We start from the raw sequence: 24,868 nt of genomic DNA on the forward strand, positions 1-24,868 counted from the left end.
TGAGTGACAGTGAGGGGAGAGTGAATGACAGTGAGGGGAGAGTGAATGACAGTGAGCGGAGTGTGATTGACAGTGAGGGGAAAGTGAGTGACAGTGAGGGGGGAGTGAATGACAGTGAGGGGGGAGTGAATGACAGTGAGGGGAGAGTGAATGACAGTGAGCGGGGAGTGAGTGACAGTGAGGGGAGAGTGAATGACAGTGAGGGGAGAGTGAATGACAGTGAGGGGAGAGTCAATGACAGTGAGGAGAGAGTGAATGACAGTGAGGGTGGAGTGAATGACAGTGAGGGGAGAGTGAGTGACAGTGATAGGGAGAGTGAATGACAATGAGGCGAGAGTGAATGACAATGAGGGGAGAATGTATGACAGTGATAGGGAGAGTGAGTGACAGTCAGGGGAGAGTGAATGACAGCGAAGGAGAGTGTATGACATTGAGGGGAGAGTTAATGACATTGATAGGGAGAGTGAGTGACAGTGAGGGGAGAGTGAATGACAGTGAGGGGAGAGTGAATGACAGTGAGGGGAGAGTGAATGACAGTGATTGGCAGAGTGAATGACAGTGAGGGGAGAGTGAATGACAGTGAGGGGAGAGTGAGTGACAGTGAGGGGAGAGTGAATGATAGTGATAGGGAGAGTGAATGACAGTGAGGGGAGCGTGATTGACAGTGAGGGGAGAGTGAATGACAGTGAGGGGAGAGTGAATGACAGTGATAGGGAGAGGGAATTACAGTGAGGGGAGAGTGAATGATAGTGAGGGGAGCGTGAATGACAGTGAGGGAGAGTGCGTGACAGTGATAGGGAGAGTGAGTGACAGTGAGGGGAGAGTGAGTTACAGTGAGGGAGTGAGTATGACAGTGAGGGGAGAGTGAATGACAGTGACGGGGGTGTGAATGTTATTGATAGGGAGAGTGAGTGACAGTGAGGGGAGAGTGAATTACATTGAGGGGAGAGTGAATGACAGTGAGGGGTGAGTGAATGACAGTGAGGGGAGAGTGAATGACAGTGATTGGCAGAGTGAATGACAGTGAGGGGAGCGTGAATGACAGTGAGGGGAGAGTGAATGACAGTGAGGGGAGAGTGAATGACAGTGATAGGGAGAGTGAATTACAGTGAGGGGAGAGTGAGTGACAGTGAGGGGAGAGTGAAAGACAGTGAGGGGAGAGTGAATGACAGTGAGGGGAGAGTGAATGACAGTGAGGGGTGAGGGAATGACAGTGAGGGGAGAGTGAATGGCAGTGATAGGGAGAGTGAATTACAGTGAGGGCAGAGTGAATGACAGTGAGATAAGCGTGAATGACAGTGAGGGAGAGTGAGTGACAGTGATAGTGAGAGTGAATGACAGTGAGGGGTGAGTGAGTGACAGTGAGGGAGTGAGAATGACAGTGAGGGGAGAGTGAATGACAATGAGGGGGGTGTGAATGTTAGTGATAGGGAGAGTGAGTGACAGTGAGGGGTCAGTGAATGACAGTGAGGGGAGAGTTAATGAAGTGATAGGGAGAGTGAGTGAAAGTGAGGGGAGAGTGAATGACAGTGAGGGAGAGTGAATGACAGTGAGGGGTGAGTGAATGACAGTGATAGGGAGAGTGAGTGACAGTGAGGGGAGAGTGAATGACAGTGAGGGGAGAGTGAATGAGAGTGAGGGAGAGTGAATGAGAGTGAGGGGAGAGTATATGACAGTGAGGGGGAGAGTGAATGTCAGTGAGCCGACAGTTAATGACAGTTAGGGGAGAGTGAATGACAGTGATAGGGAGATTGAGTGACAGTGAGTGGAGAATGAATGACAGTGAGGGTGATTGAATGACAGTGAGAGGACAGGGAATGACAGTGATCGGGAGAGTGAGAGACAGTGATGTGAGAGTGAATGACAGTGATAGGCAGAGTGAATGTCAGTGAGGGGAGAGTGAGTGACAGTGAGGGGAGAGTGAATGACAGTGAGAGAGAGTGAATGACAGTGATGGGAGAGTGAATGACAGTGAGGGGAGAGGGAATGACAGTGATTGGGGGATTGAATGTCAGTGAGGGGAGAGTGAATGACAGTGATTGGGGGAGTGAATGACAGTGAGGGGAGAGGGAATGACAGTGATTGGGGGAGTGAATGACAGTGAGTGCGAGTGAATGACAGTGAGGGGAGAGTGAGTGAAACTGATAGGGAGAGTGATTGACAGTGAGGGGAGTGTGAATGACAGTGAGGGGAGAGTGAGTGACAGTGAGGATAGAGTGAATGACAGGGAGGGGAGAGTGAATGTCAGTGAGGGGAGAGTGAATGACAGTGATAGGGAGAGTGAATGACAGTGAGGGGAGAGTGAATGACAGTGAGGGGAGATTTAGTGACAGTGTGGGGAGAGTGAATGACAGTGATAGGGAGAGTGAATGACAGTGAGGGGAGCGTGAATGATAGTGAGGGGAGAGTGAATGACTGTGAGGAGAGAGTGAATGACAGAGAAGGGAGCGTGAATGACAGTGAGGTGAAAGTGAATGACAGTGAGGGGGCAGAGTGAATGAGAGTGAGGGGAGAGTATATGACAGTGAGGGGAGAGTGAATGACAGTGAACGGAGTATGAATGACAGTGAGGGGGAAGTGAGTGACAGTGAGGGGGGAGTGAATGACAGTGACGGGGGAGTGAATGACAGTGAGGGGAGAGTGAATGACAGTGAGTGGTGAGTGAGTGACAGTGAGGGGAGAGTGAATGACAGTGAGGGGAGAGTGAATGACAGTGAGGGGAGAGTGAATGACAGTGAGGGGAGAGTGAATGACAGTGAGGGGGGAGTGAATGACAGTGATGGGAGAGTGAATGGCAGTGATAGGGAGAGTGAATGACGGTGAGGAGAGAGTGAATGACAGTGAGCGGAGAGTGAATGGCAGTGATAGGCAGAGAGAATGGCAGCGATAGAGAGAGTGAATGATACTGAGGGGAGAGTGAATGATAGTGAGCGGAGAGTGAATGACAGTAATGGAGAGTGAGTGACAGTGATAGGGAGAGTGAATGACAGTGAAGGGAGAGTGAATGACAATCAGCGGAGAGTGAATGACATTGAGGGGAGAATGTATGACAGTGATAGGGTGAGTGAGTGACAGTGAGGGGAGAGTGAATGACAGCGAGGGAGAGTGAATGACAGTGATGGGCGCGTTTATGACATTGATAGGGAGAGTGAGTGACAGTGAGGGGAGAGTGAATGACAGTGAGGGGAGAGTCAATGACAGTGAGGGGAGATTGAATGACTGAGAGGGGGAGAGTGAATGACAGTGATAGGGAGAGTGAGTGACAGTGAGGGGAGAGTGAATGACAGTGAGGGAGAGTGAATGACAGTGAAGGGAGAGTGAATGACAGTGAGGGGAGAGTGAGTGACAGTGATAGGCAGAGTGAATGACAGTGATAGGGAGACTGAATGACAGAGAGGGGAGAGTGAATGAAAGTGATAGGGAGAGTGAGTGACAGTGAGGGGAGAGTGAATGACAGTGAGGGGAGAGTGAATGACAGTGAGGGGAGAGTGAAAGACAGTGAGGGGAGAGTGAATGACAGTGATAGGGAGAGTGAATGACAGTGAGGGGAGAGTGAATCACAGTGAGGGGAGAATGAATGACAGTGAGGGGAGAGTCAATGACAGAGAGGGGAGAGTGTGTGACAGTGAGGGGAGAGTGAATGACAGTGAGTGGAGAGTGAATGACAGTGAGGGGAGAGTCAATGACAGTGAGGGGAGAGTGAATGACTGGGAGGGGGAGAGTGAATGACAGTGATAGGGAGAGTGAGTGACAGTGAGGGGAGAGTGAATGACAGTGAGGGAGAGTGAATGACAGTGAGGGGTGAGTGAATGACAGTCATATGGAGAGTGAGTGACAGTGAGGGGAGAGTGAATGACAGTGAGGGGAGAGTGAGTGACACTGATATGGAGAGTGAATGAGAGTGAGGGGAGAGTGAGTGAAACTGATAGGCAGAGTGAATGACAGTGAGGGGAGTGTGAATGACAGTGAGGGGAGAGTGAGTGACAGTGAGGATAGAGTGAATGACAGGGAGGGGAGAGTGAATGTCAGTGAGGGGAGAGTGAATGACAGTGATAGGGAGAGTGAAGGACAGTGAGGGGAGCGTGAATGATAGTGAGGGGAGAGTGAATGACTGTGAGGGGAGAGTGAATGACAGAGAGGGGAGCGTGAATGACAGTGAGGTGAAACTGAATGACAGTGAGGGGGCAGAGTGAATGAGAGTGAGGGGAGAGTATAAGACAGTGAGGGGAGAGTGAATGACAGTGAGCGGAGTGTGAATGACAGTGAGGGGGAAGTGAGTGACAGTGAGGGGGGAGTGAATGACAATGACGGGGGAGTGAATGACAGTGAGGGGAGAGTGAATGACAGTGAGCGGTGAGTGAGTGACAGTGAGGGGAGAGTGAATGACAGTGAGGGGAGAGTGAATGACAGTGAGGGGAGAGTGAATGACAGTGAGGGGGGAGTGAATGACAGTGAGGGGAGAGTGAATGGCAGTGATAGGGAGAGTGAATGACGGTGAGGAGAGAGTGAATGACAGTGAGCGGAGAGTAAATGGCAGTGATAGGCAGAGAGAATGGCAGCGATAGAGAGAGTGAATGATACTGAGGGGAGAGTGAATGATAGTGAGCGGAGAGTGAATGACAGTAATGGAGAGTGAGTGACAGTGATAGGGAGAGTGAATGACAGTGAGGGGAGAGTGAATGACAATCAGCGGAGAGTGAATGACATTGAGGGGTGAATGTATGACAGTGATAGGGTGAGTGAGTGACAGTGAGGGGAGAGTGAATGACAGCGAGGGAGAGTGAATGACAGTGATGGGCGCGTTTATGACATTGATAGGGAGAGTGAGTGACAGTGAGGGAGAGTGAATGACAGTGAGGGGAGAGTCAATGACAGTGAGGGGAGAGTGAATGACTGGGAGGGGGAGAGTGAATGACAGTGATAGGGAGAGTGAGAGACAGTGAGGGGAGAGTGAATGACAGTGAGGGAGAGTGAATGACAGTGAGAGGAGAGTGAATGACAGTGAGGGGACAGTGAGTGACAGTGATAGGCAGAGTGAATGACAGTGATAGGGAGACTGAATGACAGAGAGGGGAGAGTGAATGAAAGTGATAGGGAGAGTGAGTGACAGTGAGGGGAGAGTGAATGACAGTGAGGGGAGAGTGAATGACAGTGAGGGGAGAGTGAAAGACAGTGAGGGGAGAGTGAATGACAGTGATAGGGAGAGTGAATGACAGTGAGGGGAGAGTGAATCACAGTGAGGGGAGAATGAATGACAGTGAGGGGAGAGTCAATGACAGAGAGGGGAGAGTGTGTGACAGTGAGGGGAGAGTGAATGACAGTGAGTGGAGAGTGAATGACAGTGAGGGGAGAGTGAATGACAGTGAGGGAGAGTGAATGACAGTGAGGGGAGAGTGAATGACAGTGACGGTGAGTGAGTGACAGTGATAGGGAGAGTGACTGACAGTGAGGGGACAGTGAATGAAAGTGAGGGGAGATTGAATAACAGTGATAGGTAGACTGAGTGACAGTGAGGCGAGAATGAATTTCAGTGAGGGGATAGTGAATGACAGTGAGGGGAGAGTGAATGAGAGAGAGGGGAGAGTATATGACAGTGAGGGGAGAGTGAATGACAGTGATAGGGAGAGTGAGTGACAGTGAGACCAGAATGAATGACAGTGAGGGTGATTGAATGACAGTGAGAGGACAGAGAATGACAGTGATAGGGAGAGTGAGTGACAGTGAGGGGAGAGTGAAAGACAGTGAGAGGAGAGTGAATGACAGTGAGGGGAGAGTGAATGACAGTGAGGAGAGAGTGAATGACAGTAAGGGGGTGTGAATGACAGTGAGGGGAGAGTAAGTGACAGTGATAGGGAGAGTGAATGACAGTGAGGAGAGAGTGAATGACATTGAGGGGAGAATGTATGACAGTGATAGGGAGAGTGAGTGACAGTGAGGGGAGAGTGAATGACAGTGAGGGGAGAGTGAATGACAGTGAGCGGAGTGTGATTGACAGTGAGGGGAAAGTGAGTGACAGTGAGGGGGGAGTGAATGACAGTGAGGGGGGAGTGAATGACAGTGAGGGGAGAGTGAATGACAGTGAGCGGGGAGTGAGTGACAGTGAGGGGAGAGTGAATGACAGTGAGGGGAGAGTGAATGACAGTGAGGGGAGAGTCAATGACAGTGAGGAGAGAGTGAATGACAGTGAGGGTGGAGTGAATGACAGTGAGGGGAGAGTGAGTGACAGTGATAGGGAGAGTGAATGACAATGAGGCGAGAGTGAATGACAATGAGGGGAGAATGTATGACAGTGATAGGGAGAGTGAGTGACAGTCAGGGGAGAGTGAATGACAGCGAAGGAGAGTGTATGACATTGAGGGGAGAGTTAATGACATTGATAGGGAGAGTGAGTGACAGTGAGGGGAGAGTGAATGACAGTGAGGGGAGAGTGAATGACAGTGAGGGGAGAGTGAATGACAGTGATTGGCAGAGTGAATGACAGTGAGGGGAGAGTGAATGACAGTGAGGGGAGAGTGAGTGACAGTGAGGGGAGAGTGAATGATAGTGATAGGGAGAGTGAATGACAGTGAGGGGAGCGTGATTGACAGTGAGGGGAGAGTGAATGACAGTGAGGGGAGAGTGAATGACAGTGATAGGGAGAGGGAATTACAGTGAGGGGAGAGTGAATGACAGTGAGGGAGAGTGAATGACAGTGAGGGGTGAGTGAATGACAGTGATAGGGAGAGTGAGTGACAGTGAGGGGAGAGTGAATGACAGTGAGGGGAGAGTGAATGAGAGTGAGGGAGAGTGAATGAGAGTGAGGGGAGAGTATATGACAGTGAGGGGGAGAGTGAATGTCAGTGAGCCGACAGTTAATGACAGTTAGGGGAGAGTGAATGACAGTGATAGGGAGATTGAGTGACAGTGAGTGGAGAATGAATGACAGTGAGGGTGATTGAATGACAGTGAGAGGACAGGGAATGACAGTGATCGGGAGAGTGAGAGACAGTGATGTGAGAGTGAATGACAGTGATAGGCAGAGTGAATGTCAGTGAGGGGAGAGTGAGTGACAGTGAGGGGAGAGTGAATGACAGTGAGAGAGAGTGAATGACAGTGATGGGAGAGTGAATGACAGTGAGGGGAGAGGGAATGACAGTGATTGGGGGATTGAATGTCAGTGAGGGGAGAGTGAATGACAGTGATTGGGGGAGTGAATGACAGTGAGGGGAGAGGGAATGACAGTGATTGGGGGAGTGAATGACAGTGAGTGCGAGTGAATGACAGTGAGGGGAGAGTGAGTGAAACTGATAGGGAGAGTGATTGACAGTGAGGGGAGTGTGAATGACAGTGAGGGGAGAGTGAGTGACAGTGAGGATAGAGTGAATGACAGGGAGGGGAGAGTGAATGTCAGTGAGGGGAGAGTGAATGACAGTGATAGGGAGAGTGAATGACAGTGAGGGGAGAGTGAATGACAGTGAGGGGAGATTTAGTGACAGTGTGGGGAGAGTGAGTGACAGTGATAGGGAGAGTGAATGACAGTGAGGGGAGCGTGAATGATAGTGAGGCGAGAGTGAATGACTGTGAGGGGAGAGTGAATGACAGAGAAGGGAGCGTGAATGACAGTGAGGTGAAAGTGAATGACAGTGAGGGGGCAGAGTGAATGAGAGTGAGGGGAGAGTATATGACAGTGAGGGGAGAGTGAATGACAGTGAGCGGAGTGTGAATGACAGTGAGGGGGAAGTGAGTGACAGTGAGGGGGGAGTGAATGACAGTGACGGGGGAGTGAATGACAGTGAGGGGAGAGTGAATGACAGTGAGCGGTGAGTGAGTGACAGTGAGGGGAGAGTGAATGACAGTGAGGGGAGAGTGAATGACAGTGAGGGGAGAGTGAATGACAGTGAGGGGAGAGTGAATGACAGTGAGGGGGGAGTGAATGACAGTGAGGGGAGAGTGAATGGCAGTGATAGGGAGAGTGAATGACGGTGAGGAGAGAGTGAATGACAGTGAGCGGAGAGTGAATGGCAGTGATAGGCAGAGAGAATGGCAGCGATAGAGAGAGTGAATGATACTGAGGGGAGAGTGAATGATAGTGAGCGGAGAGTGAATGACAGTAATGGAGAGTGAGTGACAGTTATAGGGAGAGTGAATGACAGTGAAGGGAGAGTGAATGACAATCAGCGGAGAGTGAATGACATTGAGGGGAGAATGTATGACAGTGATAGGGTGAGTGAGTGACAGTGAGGGGAGAGTGAATGACAGCGAGGGAGAGTGAATGACAGTGATGGGCGCGTTTATGACATTGATAGGGAGAGTGAGTGACAGTGAGGGGAGAGTGAATGACAGTGAGGGGAGAGTCAATGACAGTGAGGGGAGAGTGAATGACTGGGAGGGGGAGAGTGAATGACAGTGATAGGGAGAGTGAGTGACAGTGAGGGGAGAGTGAATGACAGTGAGGGAGAGTGAATGACAGTGAGAGGAGAGTGAATGACAGTGAGGGGAGAGTGAATGACAGTGATAGGCAGAGTGAATGACAGTGATAGGGAGACTGAATGACAGAGAGGGGAGAGTGAATGAAAGTGATAGGGAGAGTGAGTGACAGTGAGGGGAGAGTGAATGACAGTGAGGGGAGAGTGAATGACAGTGAGGGGAGAGTGAAAGACAGTGAGGGGAGAGTGAATGACAGTGATAGGGAGAGTGAATGACAGTGAGGGGAGAGTGAATCACAGTGAGGGGAGAATGAATGACAGTGAGGGGAGAGTCAATGACAGAGAGGGGAGAGTGTGTGACAGTGAGGGGAGAGTGAATGACAGTGAGTGGAGAGTGAATGACAGTGAGGGGAGAGTGAATGACAGTGAGGGAGAGTGAATGACAGTGAGGGGAGAGTGAATGACAGTGACGGTGAGTGAGTGACAGTGATAGGGAGAGTGACTGACAGTGAGGGGACAGTGAATGAAAGTGAGGGGAGATTGAATAACAGTGATAGGTAGACTGAGTGACAGTGAGGCGAGAATGAATTTCAGTGAGGGGATAGTGAATGACAGTGAGGGGAGAGTGAATGAGAGAGAGGGGAGAGTATATGACAGTGAGGGGAGAGTGAATGACAGTGATAGGGAGAGTGAGTGACAGTGAGGGCAGAATGAATGACAGTGAGGGTGATTGAATGACAGTGAGAGGACAGAGAATGACAGTGATAGGGAGAGTGAGTGACAGTGAGGGGAGAGTGAAAGACAGTGAGGGGAGAGTGAATGACAGTGAGGGGAGAGTGAATGACACTGAGGGGTGAGGGAATGACAGTGAGGGGAGAGTGAATGGCAGTGATAGGGAGAGTGAATTACAGTGAGGGGAGAGTGAATGACAGTGAGATAAGCGTGAATGACAGTGAGGGAGAGTGAGTGACAGTGATAGTGAGAGTGAATGACAGTGAGGGGTGAGTGAGTGACAGTGAGGGAGTGAGAATGACAGTGAGGGGAGAGTGAATGACAATGAGGGGGGTGTGAATGTTAGTGATAGGGAGAGTGAGTGACAGTGAGGGGTCAGTGAATGACAGTGAGGGGAGAGTTAATGAAGTGATAGGGAGAGTGAGTGAAAGTGAGGGGAGAGTGAATGACAGTGAGGGAGAGTGATTGACAGTGAGGGGTGAGTGAATGACAGTGATAGGGAGAGTGAGTGACAGTGAGGGGAGAGTGAATGACAGTGAGGGGAGAGTGAATGAGAGTGAGGGAGAGTGAATGAGAGTGATGGGAGAGTATATGACAGTGAGGGGGAGAGTGAATGTCAGTGAGCCGACAGTTAATGACAGTTAGGGGAGAGTGAATGACAGTGATAGGGAGATTGAGTGACAGTGAGTGGAGAATGAATGACAGTGAGGGTGATTGAATGACAGTGAGAGGACAGGGAATGACAGTGATCGGGAGAGTGAGAGACAGTGATGTGAGAGTGAATGACAGTGAGGGGAGAGTCAATGACAGTGAGGGGAGAGTGAATGACTGAGAGGGGGAGAGTGAATGACAGTGATAGGGAGAGTGAGTGACAGTGAGGGGAGAGTGAATGACAGTGAGGGAGAGTGAATGACAGTGAAGGGAGAGTGAATGACAGTGAGGGGAGAGTGAGTGACAGTGATAGGCAGAGTGAATGACAGTGATAGGGAGACTGAATGACAGAGAGGGGAGAGTGAATGAAAGTGATAGGGAGAGTGAGTGACAGTGAGGGGAGAGTGAATGACAGTGAGGGGAGAGTGAATGACAGTGAGGGGAGAGTGAAAGACAGTGAGGGGAGAGTGAATGACAGTGATAGGGAGAGTGAATGACAGTGAGGGGAGAGTGAATCACAGTGAGGGGAGAATGAATGACAGTGAGGGGAGAGTCAATGACAGAGAGGGGAGAGTGTGTGACAGTGAGGGGAGAGTGAATGACAGTGAGTGGAGAGTGAATGACAGTGAGGGGAGAGTGAATGACAGTGAGGGAGAGTGAATGACAGTGAGGGGAGAGTGAATGACAGTGACGGTGAGTGAGTGACAGTGATAGGGAGAGTGACTGACAGTGAGGGGACAGTGAATGAAAGTGAGGGGAGATTGAATAACAGTGATAGGTAGACTGAGTGACAGTGAGGCGAGAATGAATTTCAGTGAGGGGATAGTGAATGACAGTGAGGGGAGAGTGAATGAGAGAGAGGGGAGAGTATATGACAATGAGGGGAGAGTGAATGACATTGATAGGGAGAGTGAGTGACAGTGAGGGCAGAATGAATGACAGTGAGGGTGATTGAATGACAGTGAGAGGACAGAGAATGACAGTGATAGGGAGAGTGAGTGACAGTGAGGGGAGAGTGAAAGACAGTGAGGGGAGAGTGAATGACAGTGAGGGGAGAGTGAATGACAGTGAGGGGTGAGGGAATGACAGTGAGGGGAGTGTGAATGGCAGTGATAGGGAGAGTGAATTACAGTGAGGGCAGAGTGAATGACAGTGAGATAAGCGTGAATGACAGTGAGGGAGAGTGAGTGACAGTGATAGTGAGAGTGAATGACAGTGAGGGGTGAGTGAGTGACAGTGAGGGAGTGAGAATGACAGTCAGGGGAGAGTGAATGACAATGAGGGGGGTGTGAATGTCAGTGATAGGGAGAGTGAGTGACAGTGAGGGGTCAGTGAATGACAGTGAGGGGAGAGTTAATGAAGTGATAGGGAGAGTGAGTGAAAGTGAGGGGAGAGTGAATGACAGTGAGGGAGAGTGAATGACAGTGAGGGGTGAGTGAATGACAGTGATAGGGAGAGTGAGTGACAGTGAGGGGAGAGTGAATGACAGTGAGGGGAGAGTGAATGAGAGTGAGGGAGAGTGAATGAGAGTGAGGGGAGAGTATATGACAGTGAGGGGGAGAGTGAATGTCAGTGAGCCGACAGTTAATGACAGTTAGGGGAGAGTGAATGACAGTGATAGAGAGATTGAGTGACAGTGAGTGGAGAATGAATGACAGTGAGGGTGATTGAATGACAGTGAGAGGACAGGGAATGACAGTGATCGGGAGAGTGAGAGACAGTGATGTGAGAGTGAATGACAGTGATAGGCAGAGTGAATGTCAGTGAGGGGAGAGTGAGTGACAGTGAGGGGAGAGTGAATGACAGTGAGAGAGAGTGAATGACAGTGATGGGAGAGTGAATGACAGTGAGGGGAGAGGGAATGACAGTGATTGGGGGATTGAATGTCAGTGAGGGGAGAGTGAATGACAGTGATTGGGGGAGTGAATGACAGTGAGGGGAGAGGGAATGACAGTGATTGGGGGAGTGAATGACAGTGAGTGCGAGTGAATGACAGTGAGGGGAGAGTGAGTGAAACTGATAGGGAGAGTGAATGACAGTGAGGGGAGTGTGAATGACAGTGAGGGGAGAGTGAGTGACAGTGAGGATAGAGTGAATGACAGGGAGGGGAGAGTGAATGTCAGTGAGGGGAGAGTGAATGACAGTGATAGGGAGAGTGAATGACAGTGAGGGGAGAGTGAATGACAGTGAGGGGAGATTTAGTGACAGTGTGGGGAGAGTGAGTGACAGTGATAGGGAGAGTGAATGACAGTGAGGGGAGCGTGAATGATAGTGAGGGGAGAGTGAATGACTGTGAGGGGAGAGTGAATGACAGAGAGGGGAGCGTGAATGACAGTGAGGTGAAAGTGAATGACAGTGAGGGGGCAGAGTGAATGAGAGTGAGGGGAGAGTATATGACAGTGAGGGGAGAGTGAATGACAGTGAGCGGAGTGTGAATGACAGTGAGGGGGAAGTGAGTGACAGTGAGGGGGGAGTGAATGACAGTGACGGGGGAGTGAATGACAGTGAGGGGAGAGTGAATGACAGTGAGCGGTGAGTGAGTGACAGTGAGGGGAGAGTGAATGACAGTGAGGGGAGAGTGAATGACAGTGAGGGGAGAGTGAATGACAGTGAGGGGAGAGTGAATGACAGTGAGGGGGGAGTGAATGACAGAGAGGGGAGAGTGAATGGCAGTGATAGGGAGAGTGAATGACGGTGAGGAGAGAGTGAATGACAGTGAGCGGAGAGTGAATGGCAGTGATAGGCAGAGAGAATGGCAGCGATAGAGAGAGTGAATGATACTGAGGGGAGAGTGAATGATAGTGAGCGGAGAGTGAATGACAGTAATGGAGAGTGAGTGACAGTGATAGGGAGAGTGAATGACAGTGAGGGGAGAGTGAATGACAATCAGCGGAGAGTGAATGACATTGAGGGGAGAATGTATGACAGTGATAGGGTGAGTGAGTGACAGTGAGGGGAGAGTGAATGACAGCGAGGGAGAGTGAATGACAGTGAGGGGCGCGTTTATGACATTGATAGGGAGAGTGAGTGACAGTGAGGGGAGAGTGAATGACAGTGAGGGGAGAGTCAATGACAGTGAGGGGAGAGTGAATGACTGGGAGGGGGAGAGTGAATGACAGTGATAGGGAGAGTGAGTGACAGTGAGGGGAGAGTGAATGACAGTGAGGGAGAGTGAATGACAGTGAGGGGAGAGTGAATGACAGTGAGGGGAGAGTGAGTGACAGTGATAGGCAGAGTGAATGACAATGAGGCGAGAGTGAATGACAATGAGGGGAGAATGTATGACAGTGATAGGGAGAGTGAGTGACAGTCAGGGGAGAGTGAATGACAGCGAAGGAGAGTGTATGACATTGAGGGGAGAGTTAATGACATTGATAGGGAGAGTGAGTGACAGTGAGGGGAGAGTGAATGACAGTGAGGGGAGAGTGAATGACAGTGAGGGGAGAGTGAATGACAGTGATTGGCAGAGTGAATGACAGTGAGGGGAGAGTGAATGACAGTGAGGGGAGAGTGAGTGACAGTGAGGGGAGAGTGAATGATAGTGATAGGGAGAGTGAATGACAGTGAGGGGAGCGTGAATGACAGTGAGGGGAGAGTGAATGATAGTGATAGGGAGAGTGAATGACAGTGAGGGGAGCGTGAATGACAGTGAGGGGAGAGTGAATGACAGTGAGGGGAGAGTGAATGACAGTGATAGGGAGAGGGAATTACAGTGAGGGGAGAGTGAATGATAGTGAGGGGAGCGTGAATGACAGTGAGGGAGAGTGAGTGACAGTGATAGGGAGAGTGAGTGACAGGGAGGGGAGAGTGAGTTACTGTGAGGGAGTGAGTATGACAGTGAGAGGAGAGTGAATGACAGTGACGGGGGTGTGAATGTTATTGATAGGGAGAGTGAGTGACAGTGAGGGGACAGTGAATGACAGTGAGGGGTCAGTGAATGACAGTGATAGGGAGAGTGAGTGACAGTGAGGGGAGAGTGAATGACAGTGAGGGAGAGTGAATGACAGTGAGGGGTGAGTGAATGACAGTCATAGGGAGAGTGAGTGACAGTGAGGGGAGAGTGAATGACAGTGAGGGGAGAGTGAATGACAGTGAGGGGAGAGTGAATGAGAGTGAGGGGAGAGTATATGACAGTGAGGGGGAGAGTGAATGTCATTGAGCCGACAGTTAATGACAGTTAGGTGAGAGTGAATTACAGTGATAGGGAGATTGAGTCACAGTGAGTGGAGAATGAATGACAGTGAGGGTGATTGAATGACAGTGAGAGGACAGGGAATGACAGTGATAGGGAGAGTGAGTGACAGTGAGGCGAGAGTGAAAGACATTGAGGGGAGAGTGAATGTCAGTGATAGGGAGTGTGAGTGACCGCGAGGGGAGATTGAATGATAGTGAGGGAGAGTGAATGACAGTGATGGGAGAGTGAATGACAGTGATAGGGAGAGTGTGTGACAGTGATGGGAGAGTGAATGACAGTGATAGGCAGAGTGAATGACAGTGAGGGGAGAGTGAGTGACAGTGAGGAGAGAGTGAATGACAGTGAGGGGAGAGGGAATGACAGTGATTGGGGGAGTGAATGACAGTGAGGGGAGAGTGAATGACAGTGAGTGCGAGTGAATGACAGTGAGGGGAGAGTGAGTGAAACTGATAGGGAGAGTGAATGACAGTGAGGGGAGAGTGAATGACAGTGACGGGAGTGTGAGTGACAGTGAGGATAGAGTGAATGACAGGGAGGGGAGAGTGAATGTCAGTGAGGGGAGAGTGAATGACAGTGATAGGGAGAGTGAATGACAGTGAGGGGAGATTTAGTGACAGTGTGGGGAGAGTGAGTGACAGTGATAGGGAGAGTGAATGACAGTGAGGGGAGCGTGAATGGTAGTGAGGGGAGAGTGAATGACAGTAAGGGGGCAGAGTGAATGAGAGTGAGGGGTGGGTATATGACAGTGAGTGGAGAGTGAATGACAGTGAGCGGAGTGTGAATGACAGTGAGGGGAAAGTGAGTGACAGTGAGGGGGTAGTGAATGACAGTGAGGGGGGAGTGAATCACAGTGAGGGGAGAGTGAATGACAGTGAGCGGTGAGTGAGTGACAGTGAGGGGGGAGTGAATCACAGTGAGGGGAGAGTGAATGACAGTGAGGGGGTAGTGAATGACAGTGAGGGGGGAGTGAATCACAGTGAGGGGAGAGTGAATGACAGTGAGGGGAGCGTGAATGGTAGTGAGGGGAGAGTGAATGACAGTGAGGGGGCAGAGTGAATGAGAGTGAGGGGTGGGTATATGACAGTGAGTGGAGAGTGAATGACAGTGAGCGGAGTGTGAATGACAGTGAGGGGAAAGTGAGTGACAGTGAGGGGGTAGTGAATGACAGTGAGGGGGGAGTGAATCACAGTGAGGGGAGAGTGAATGACAGTGAGCGGTGAGTGAGTGACAGTGAGGGGAGAGTGAATGACAGTGAGGGTAGTGTGAATGACAGTGAGGCGAGAGTGAATGACAGTGAGGAGAGAGTGAATGACAGTGAGGGGGGAGTGAATGACAGTGAGGGGAGAGTGAATGGCAGTGATAGGAAGAGTCAATGACAGTGAGGAGAGAGTGAATGACAGTGAGGGGAGAGTGAATGGCAGTGATAGGCAGAGAGAATGGCAGCGATAGAGAGAGTGAATGATACTGAGGGGAGAGTGAATGTCAGTAATGGAGAGTGAGTGACAGTGATAGGGAGAGTGAATGACAGTGAGGGGAGAGTGAATGACAATGAGCGGAGAGTGAATGACATTGAGGGGAGAATGTATGACAGTGAGGGGAGAGTGAGTGACAGTGAGGGGTGAGTGAGTGACAGTGAGGGGAGAGTGAATGACAGCGAGGGAGAGTGAATGACAGTGAGGGGAGAGTTAATGACATTGATAGGGAGAGTGAGTGACAGTGAGGGGGAGTGAATGACAGTGAGGGGAGAGTCAATGACAGTGAAAGGGAGAGTGAGTGACAGAGAGGGGAGAGTGAATGACAGTGAGGGAGAGAGAATGACAGTGATAGGGAGAATGAGTGACAGTGAGGCGAGAGTGAATGAAAGTGATAGGGAGAGTGAGTGACAGTGAGGGGAGAGTGAATGACAGTGATAGGGAGAGTGAGTGACAGTGAGGGGAGAGTGAATGAAAGTGATAGGGAGAGTGAGTGACAGTGAGGGGAGAGTGAATTACAGTGATAGGGAGAGTGAGTGACAGTGAGGGGAGAGTGAATGACAGTGAGGGGAGGGTGAATGACAGTCAGGGGAGAGTGAATGACAGTGAGGGGAGAGTGAATGACAGTGATAGGCAGAGTGAATGACAGTGATAGGGAGAGTGAATGACAGTGAGGGGAGCGTGAATGAGAGTGAGGGGAGAGTGAATGACAGTGAGGGGAGAGTGAATGACAGTGATAGGGAGAGTGAATTACAGTGAGGGGAGAGTGAATGATAGTGAGGGGAGCGTGAATGACAGTGAGGGAGAGTGAGTGACAGTGATAGGGAGAGTGAGTGACAGTGAGGGGAGAGTGAGTGACAGTGAGGGAGAGAGAATGACAGTGAGGGGAGAGTGAATGACAGTGAGGGGAGAGTGAACGTCAGTGATAGGGAGAGTGAATGACAGTGAGGGCAGAGTGAATGATAGTGATAGTGAGAGTGAGTGACAGTGATAGAGAGAGTGAATGACAGTGATTGGGAGAGTGAGTGACAGAGAGGGGAGAGTGATTGACAGTGAGAGGTTTGTGAACGACAGTGATAGGGAGAGTGAATGACAGTGAGGAGAGAGTGCATGACAGTGAGGGGAGAGTGAATGACACTGAGGGGAGAGTGTATGACAGTGATAGTGAGAGTGAGTGACAGTGATAGAGAGAGTGAATGACAGTGATTGGGAGAGTGATTGACAGTGAGAGGTTTGTGAACGACAGTGATAGGGAGAGTGAATGACAGTGAGGGGACAGTGAATGAAAGTGAGGGGAGATTGAATAACAGTGATAGGTAGAGTGAGTGACAGTGAGGCGAGAATGAATTTCAGTGAGGGGATAGTGAATGACAGTGAGGGGAGAGTGAATGAGAGAGAGGGGAGAGTATATGACAGTGAGGGGAGAGTGAATGACAGTGATAGGGAGAGTGAGTGACAGTGAGGGGAGAATGAATGACAGTGAGGGTGATTGAATGACAGTGAGAGGACAGAGAATGACAGTGATAGGGAGAGTGAGTGACAGTGAGGGGAGAGTGAATGACAGTGAGGGAGAGTGAATGACAGTGATGGGAGAGTGAATGAGAGTGATAGGGAGAGTGAGTGACAGTGATGGGAGAGTGAATGGCAGTGACAGGGAGAGTGAATGACAGTGAGGGGAGAGTGAGTCACAGTGAGGGGAGCGTGAATGACAGTGAGGGGAGAGGGAATGACAGTGATTGGGAGAGTGAATGACAGTGAGCGAGAGTGAATGACAGTGAGGATAGAGTGAATGACAGTGAGGGGAGAGTGAGTGACAATGAGGATAGAGTGAATGACAGGGAGGGGAGAGTGAATGACACTGAGGGAAGAGTGAATGACAGTGAGGCGAGAGTGAAAGACAGTGACGGGAGAGTGAATGAAAGTGAGGGGTGAGTGAATGACAGTGAGGGGGGAGTGAATGACAGTGAGGAGAGAGTGAATGACAGTGAGGGGAGAGTGAATGACAGTGATAGGGATAGTGAGTGACAGTGAGAGGAGAGTGAGTGACAGTGATAGGGAGAGTGAATGACAGAGAGGAGAGAGTGAATGACAGTGATAGGGAGAGTGAATGACAGTGAGGGGAGAGTGAATGACAGTGAGGGAAGAGTGAATGACACTGAGGGGAGAGTGAATGACAGTGAGGGATGTGTGAGTGACAATGAGTGGAGACTGAATGACAGTGAGGGGGGAGTGAATGACAGTGATAGGGAGATGGAGTGACAGTGCGGGGACAGTGAATGACAGTGAGGGGAGAGTAAATGACAGTGAGGGGAGAGTGAATGACAGTGAGGGGAGAGTGAATGACAGTGATAGGGAGAGTGAATGACAGTGAGGGGAGAGTGAATGATAGTGATAGTGAGAGTGAGTGACAGTGATAGAGAGAGTGAATGACAGTGTTTGGGAGAGTGAGTGACAGAGAGGGGAGAGTGATTGACAGTGAGAGGTTTGTGAACGACAGTGATAGGGAGAGTGAATGACAGTGAGGAGAGAGTGCATGACAGTGAGGGGAGAGTGAATGACACTGAGGGGAGAGTGTATGACAGTGATTGGGAGAGTGAATGACAGTGAGGGGGAGAGTGAATGACAGTGAGGGGAGATTGAATGACAGTGAGGGGAGAGCGAATGACAGTGAGGGGAGAGTGAATGACAGTGATCGGGAGAGTGACTGACAGTTCGGGGAGAGTGAGTGATAGTGAGGGGAGAGTGAATGACAGTGAGGGTAGAGTGAGTGACAATGAGGGGACAGTGAGTGACAGTGATAGGGAGAGTGAATGACAGTGAGGGGAGAGTGAATGACTGTGCGGGGATAGTGAATGACAGTGAGGGGTGAGCGTGAATGACAGTGATTGGGATAATGAATGACAGTGAGGGGAGAGTGAGTGACAGTGAGGGTGTTTGAATGAAAGTGAGGGGTGAGTGAATGACAGTGATATGGATATTGAATGACAGTTAGGGGAGAGTGAATGACAGTTAGGGGACAGTGAATGACAGTGAGGGGAGAGTGAATGACAGTAAGGGGAGAGTGAATGACAGTGGTAGGGAGAGTGAATGACAGTGAGGGGAGAGTGAATGATAGTGAGGGGAGAGTGAATGACAGTCAGTGAGAGTGAGTGACAGTGATAGGGAGAGTGAATGACAGTGAGGGGAGAGTGAATGACAGTGAGGGGAGAGTGAATGACAATGAGGGGTGAGCGTGAATGACAGTGAATGGGAGAGTGAATGACAGTGAGGGGAGAGTGAGTGACAGTGAGGGGGTTTGAATGACAGTGAGGGGGGAGTAAATGACAGTGAGGGGAGAGTGAGTGACAGTGAGGGTGTTTGAATGACAGTGAGGGGAGAGTGAATGATAGTGAGGGGAGAGTGAATGACAGTGAGGGTAGATTGAATGACAGAGTGGGAAGATGAGTGACAGTGTGGGGAGATTGTATGACAGTGAGGGGAGGGTGAATGACAGTGAGGGGAGAGTGAATGACAGTGAGGGGAGAGTGAATGACAGTGAGGGGTGAGTTAATGACAGTGATAGGCAGATTGAATGACAGTGATAGGGAGAGTGAATGACAGTGAGGGGTGAGTGAATGACAGTGATAGGGAGAGTGAATGACAGTGATAGGGAGAGTGAATGACAGTGAGGGGTGAGTTAATGACAGTGATAGGGAGAGTGAATGACAGTGATAGGGAGAGTGAATGACAGTGAGGGGAGAGTGAATGACATTGAGGGGTGAGTGAATGACAGTGATGGGAGAGTGAATGACAGTGATAGGCAGAGTGAATGACAGTGAGGGGAGCGTGAAAGACACTGAGGGGAGAGTGAAAGACAGTGACAGGGAGAGTGAATGAGAGTGAGGGGAGAGTGAATGATAGTGAGGTGAGCGTGAATGACAGTGAGGGAGAGTGAGTGACAGTGGTATGGAGAGTGAGTGACAGTGATTGGTGAATGAATGAGAGTGAGGGGAGAGTGAAAGACAGTGAGGGGAACGTGAATGACTGTGAGGGGAAAGTGAATGACAGTGATGGAGAGTGAGTGACAGTGATAGGGAGAGTGAATGATAGTGAGGGGAGAGTGAATGACAGTGAGGGAGAGTGAGTGACAGTGATAGGGAGATTGAATGACAGTGAGGGGAGAGTGAATGACAGTGAGGGGAGAGTGAATGACAGTGAGGGGAGAGTGAATGACAGTGACTGAGAGTGAGTGACAGTGAGGGGGTTTGAATGACAGTAAGGGGGGAGTGAATGACAGTGAGGGGAGAGTGAATGACAGTGAGGGGAGAGAGAATGACAGTGAGGGGTGAGTGAATGACAGAGATAGAGAGAGTGAGTGACAGTGAGGGGGGAGTGAATGACAGTGAGGGGAGAGTGAATGACAGTGAGGGTAGAGTGAGTGACAGTCAGGGGAGCGTGAATGACAGTGAGGGGAAAGTGAATGACAGTGATGGAGAGTGAGTGACAGTGATAGGGAAAGTGAATGATAGTGAGGGGAGAGTGAATGACAGTGAGGGAGAGTGAGTGACAGTGATAGGGAGAGTGAATGATATTGAGGCGAGAGTGAATGACAGTGAGGGGAGAGTGAATGACAGTGAGGGGAGAGTGATTGACAGTGAGGGGAGAGTGAGTGACAGTGAGGGCGTTTGAATGACAGTAAGGGGCGAGTGAAAGACAGTGAGGGGAGAGTGAATGAAAGTGAGGTGAGAGAGAATGACAGTGAGGGGAGAGTGAATGACAGAGATAGAGAGAGTGAGTGACGGTGAGGGGGGAGTGAATGACAGTGAGGGGAGAGTGAATGACAGTGAGGGTAGAGTGAGTGACAGTGAGGGGAGAGTGAATGACAATGAGGGTAGAGTGAGTGACAGTGAGGGGAGAGTGAATAGCAGTGAGTGGAGAGTGAATGACAGTGAGGGGAGAGTGAATGACAGTGAGGGGAGAGTGATTGACAGTGATAGAGAGAGTGAGTGACAGTGAGGGGAGAGTGAATGACAGTGAGGGGAGAGTGAATAGCAGTGATAGGGAGAGTGAGTGACAGTGAGGGAGAGTGTGTAACAGTTATAGGGAGAGTGAATGACAGCGAGGGGAGAGTGTATGACAGTGAGGGGAGAGTGAATGACAGTGAGAGGAGAAGAATGACAGTGAGGGGAGAGTGATTGACAGTGATATAGAGAGTGATTGACAGTTAGGGGAGAGTGAATGACAGTGAGGGGAAAGTGAATGACAGTGATGGAGAGTGAGTGACAGTGATAGGGAAAGTGAATGATAGTGAGGGGAGAGTGAATGACAGTGAGGGAGAGTGAGTGACAGTGATAGGGAGAGTGAATGACATTGAGGCGAGAGTGAATGACAGTGAGGGGAGAGTGAATGACAGTGAGGGGAGAGTGAATGACAGTGAGGGGAGAGTGAGTGACAGTGAGGGGGTTTGAATGACAGTAAGGGGCGAGTGAAAGACAGTGAGGGGAGAGTGAATGACAGTGAGGTGAGAGAGAATGACAGTGAGGGGAGAGTGAATGACAGAGATAGAGAGAGTGAGTGACAGTGAGGGGGGAGTGAATGACAGTGAGGGGAGAGTGAATGACAGTGAGGGTAGAGTGAGTGACAGTGAGGGGTGAGTGAATGACAATGAGGGTAGAGTGAGTGACAGTGAGGGGAGAGTGAACGACAGTGAAATGGAGAGTGAGTTACAGTGAGGGGGGAGAGAATGACAGTGAGTGGAGAGTGAATGACAGTGAGTGGAGAGTGAATGACAGTGAGGGGAGAGTGAATGACAGTGAGGGGAGAGTGATTGACAGTGATAGAGAGAGTGAGTGACAGTGAGGGGAGAGTGAATGACAGTGAGGGGAGAGTGAATGGCAGTGATAGGGAGAGTGAGTGACAGTGAGGGAGAGTGTGTAACAGTTATAGGGAGAGTGAATGACAGCGAGGGGAGAGTGTATGACAGTGAGGGGAGAGTGAATGACAGTGAGAGGAGAAGAATGACAGTGAGGGGAGAGTGATTGACAGTGATATAGAGAGTGATTGACAGTTAGGGGAGAGTGAATGACAGTGAGGGGAGAGTGATTGACAGTGATAGAGAGAGTGAGTGACAGTTAGGGGAGAGTGAATGAAAGTGAGGGGAGAGTGAATGACAGTGAGGGAAGAGTGAATGACAGTGAGGGGATATTGAATGACAGTGAGGGGAGAGCGAATGACAGTGAGGGGAGAGTGAATGACAGTGATAGGGAGAGTGAATGACAGTGGGGGGAGAGTGAGTGATAGTGAGGGGAGAGTGAATGACTGTGAGGGTAGAATGAGTGACAGTGAGGGGAGAGTGAGTGACAGTGATAGGGAGAGTGAATGACAGTGAGGGGAGAGTGAATGACAGTGAGGGGAGAGTGAATGACAGTGAGGGGTGAGCGTGAATGACAGTGATTGGGAGAGTGAATGACATTGATGGGAGAGTGAGTGACAGTGAGGGGGTTTGAATGACAGTGAGGGGGGATTGAATGACAGTGAGGGGAGAGTGAGTGACAGTCAGGGGGTTTGAATGACAGTGAGGGGAGAGTGAATGATAGTGAGGGGAGAGTGAATGACCGTGAGGGAAGAGTGAATGACAGAGTGGGAAGGTGAGTGACAGTGAGCGGAGATTGAATGACAGTGAGGGGAGAGTGAATGACAGTGAGGGGAGTGTGAATGACTGTGAGGGGAGAGTGAATGACAGTGATAGGGAGAGTGAATGACAGTGAGGGGTGAGTGAATGACAGTGATAGGGAGGGTGAATGACAGTGATAGGGAGAGTGAATGACAGTGAGTGGTGCGTTAATGACAGTGATAGGGAGAGTGAATGACAGTGATAGGGAGAGTGAATGACAGTGAGGGGAGAGTGAATGACAGTGAGGGGTGAGTGAATGACAGTGATGGGAGAGTGAATGACAGTGATAGGCAGAGTGAATGACAGTGAGGGGAGCGTGAAAGACAGTGAGGGGAGAGTGAATGTCAGTGACAGGGAGAGTGAATGACAGTGAGGGGAGAGTGAATGATAGTGAGGTGAGAGTGAATGACAGTGAGGGAGAGTGAGTGACAGTGATAGGGAGAGTGAATGACAGTGATGGGTGAGTGAATGATAGTGAGGGGAGAGTGAATGACAGTGATATGGAGAGTGAATGACAGTGTGGGGAGCGTGAATCACAGTGAGGGGAGAGTGAATGACAGTGAGGGAGAATGAGTGACAGTGATAGGGAGAGTGAATGACAGTGAGGGGAGAGTGAATGACAGTGAGGGGAGAGTGAGTGACAGTGAGGGGGTTTGAATGACAGTAAGGGGGGAGTGAATGACAGTGAGGGGAGAGTGAATGACAGTGATCGGGAGAGTGACTGACAGTTCGGGGAGAGTGAGTGATAGTGAGGGGAGAGTGAATGACAGTGAGGGTAGAGTGAGTGACAATGAGGGGACAGTGATTGACAGTGATAGGGAGAGTGAATGACAGTGAGGGGAGAGTGAATGACAGTGCGGGGATAGTGAATGACAGTGAGGGGTGAGCGTGAATGACAGTGATTGGGATAATGAATGACAGTGAGGGGAGAGTGAGTGACAGTGAGGGTGTTTGAATGAAAGTGAGGGGTGAGTGAATGACAGTGATATGGATATTGAATGACAGTTAGGGGAGAGTGAATGACAGTTAGGGGACAGTGAATGACAGTGAGGGGAGAGTGAATGACAGTGAGGGGAGAGTGAATGACAGTGGTAGGGAGAGTGAATGACAGTGAGGGGAGAGTGAATGATCGTGAGGGGAGAGTGAATGACAGTCAGTGAGAGTGAGTGACAGTGATAGGGAGAGTGAATGACAGTGAGGGGAGAGTGAATGACAGTGAGGGGAGAGTGAATGACAATGAGGGGTGAGCGTGAATGACAGTGAATGGGAGAGTGAATGACAGTGAGGGGTGAGTGAGTGACAATGAGGGTAGAGTGAGTGACAGTGAGGGGAGAGTGAACGACAGTGAAATGGAGAGTGAGTTACAGTGAGGGGGGAGAGAATGACAGTGAGTGGAGAGTGAATGACAGTGAGTGGAGAGTGAATGACAGTGAGGGGAGAGTGAATGACAGTGAGGGGAGAGTGATTGACAGTGATAGAGAGAGTGAGTGACAGTGAGGGGAGAGTGAATGACAGTGAGGGGAGAGTGAATAGCAGTGATAGGGAGAGTGAGTGACAGTGAGGGAGAGTGTGTAACAGTTATAGGGAGAGTGAATGACAGCGAGGGGAGAGTGTATGACAGTGAGGGGAGAGTGAATATCAGTGAGAGGAGAAGAATGACAGTGAGGGGAGAGTGATTGACAGTGATATAGAGAGTGATTGACAGTGATAGGGAAAGTGAATGACAGTGATGGAGAGTGAGTGACAGTGATAGGGAAAGTGAATGATAGTGAGGGGAGAGTGAATGACAGTGAGGGAGAGTGAGTGACAGTGATAGGGAGAGTGAATGACATTGAGGCGAGAGTGAATGACAGTGAGGGGAGAGTGAATGACAGTGAGGGGAGAGTGAATGACAGTGAGGGGAGAGTGAGTGACAGTGAGGGGGTTTGAATGACAGTAAGGGGCGAGTGAAAGACAGTGAGGGGAGAGTGAATGACAGTGAGGTGAGAGAGAATGACAGTGAGGGGAGAGTGAATGACAGAGATAGAGAGAGTGAGTGACAGTGAGGGGGGAGTGAATGACAGTGAGGGGAGAGTGAATGACAGTGAGGGTAGAGTGAGTGACAGTGAGGGGAGAGTGAATGACAATGAGGGTAGAGTGAGTGACAGTGAGGGGAGAGTGAACGACAGTGAAATGGAGAGTGAGTTACAGTGAGGGGGGAGAGAATGACAGTGAGTGGAGAGTGAATGACAGTGAGTGGAGAGTGAATGACAGTGAGGGGAGAGTGAATGACAGTGAGGGGAGAGTGATTGACAGTGATAGAGAGAGTGAGTGACAGTGAGGGGAGAGTGAATGACAGTGAGGGGAGAGTGAATGGCAGTGATAGGGAGAGTGAGTGACAGTGAGGGAGAGTGTGTAACAGTTATAGGGAGAGTGAATGACAGCGAGGGGAGAGTGTATGACAGTGAGGGGAGAGTGAATGACAGTGAGAGGAGAAGAATGACAGTGAGGGGAGAGTGATTGACAGTGATATAGAGAGTGATTGACAGTTAGGGGAGAGTGAATGACAGTGAGGGGAGAGTGATTGACAGTGATAGAGAGAGTGAGTGACAGTTAGGGGAGAGTGAATGAAAGTGAGGGGAGAGTGAATGACAGTGAGGGAAGAGTGAATGACAGTGAGGGGAGATTGAATGACAGTGAGGGGAGAGCGAATGACAGTGAGGGGAGAGTGAATGACAGTGATAGGGAGAGTGAATGACAGTGGGGGGAGAGTGAGTGATAG

Source organism: Cetorhinus maximus, chromosome 6, assembly GCF_964194155.1.
Source record: "Cetorhinus maximus chromosome 6, sCetMax3.hap1.1, whole genome shotgun sequence".
Taxonomy (NCBI): Eukaryota; Metazoa; Chordata; class Chondrichthyes; order Lamniformes; family Cetorhinidae; genus Cetorhinus; species Cetorhinus maximus.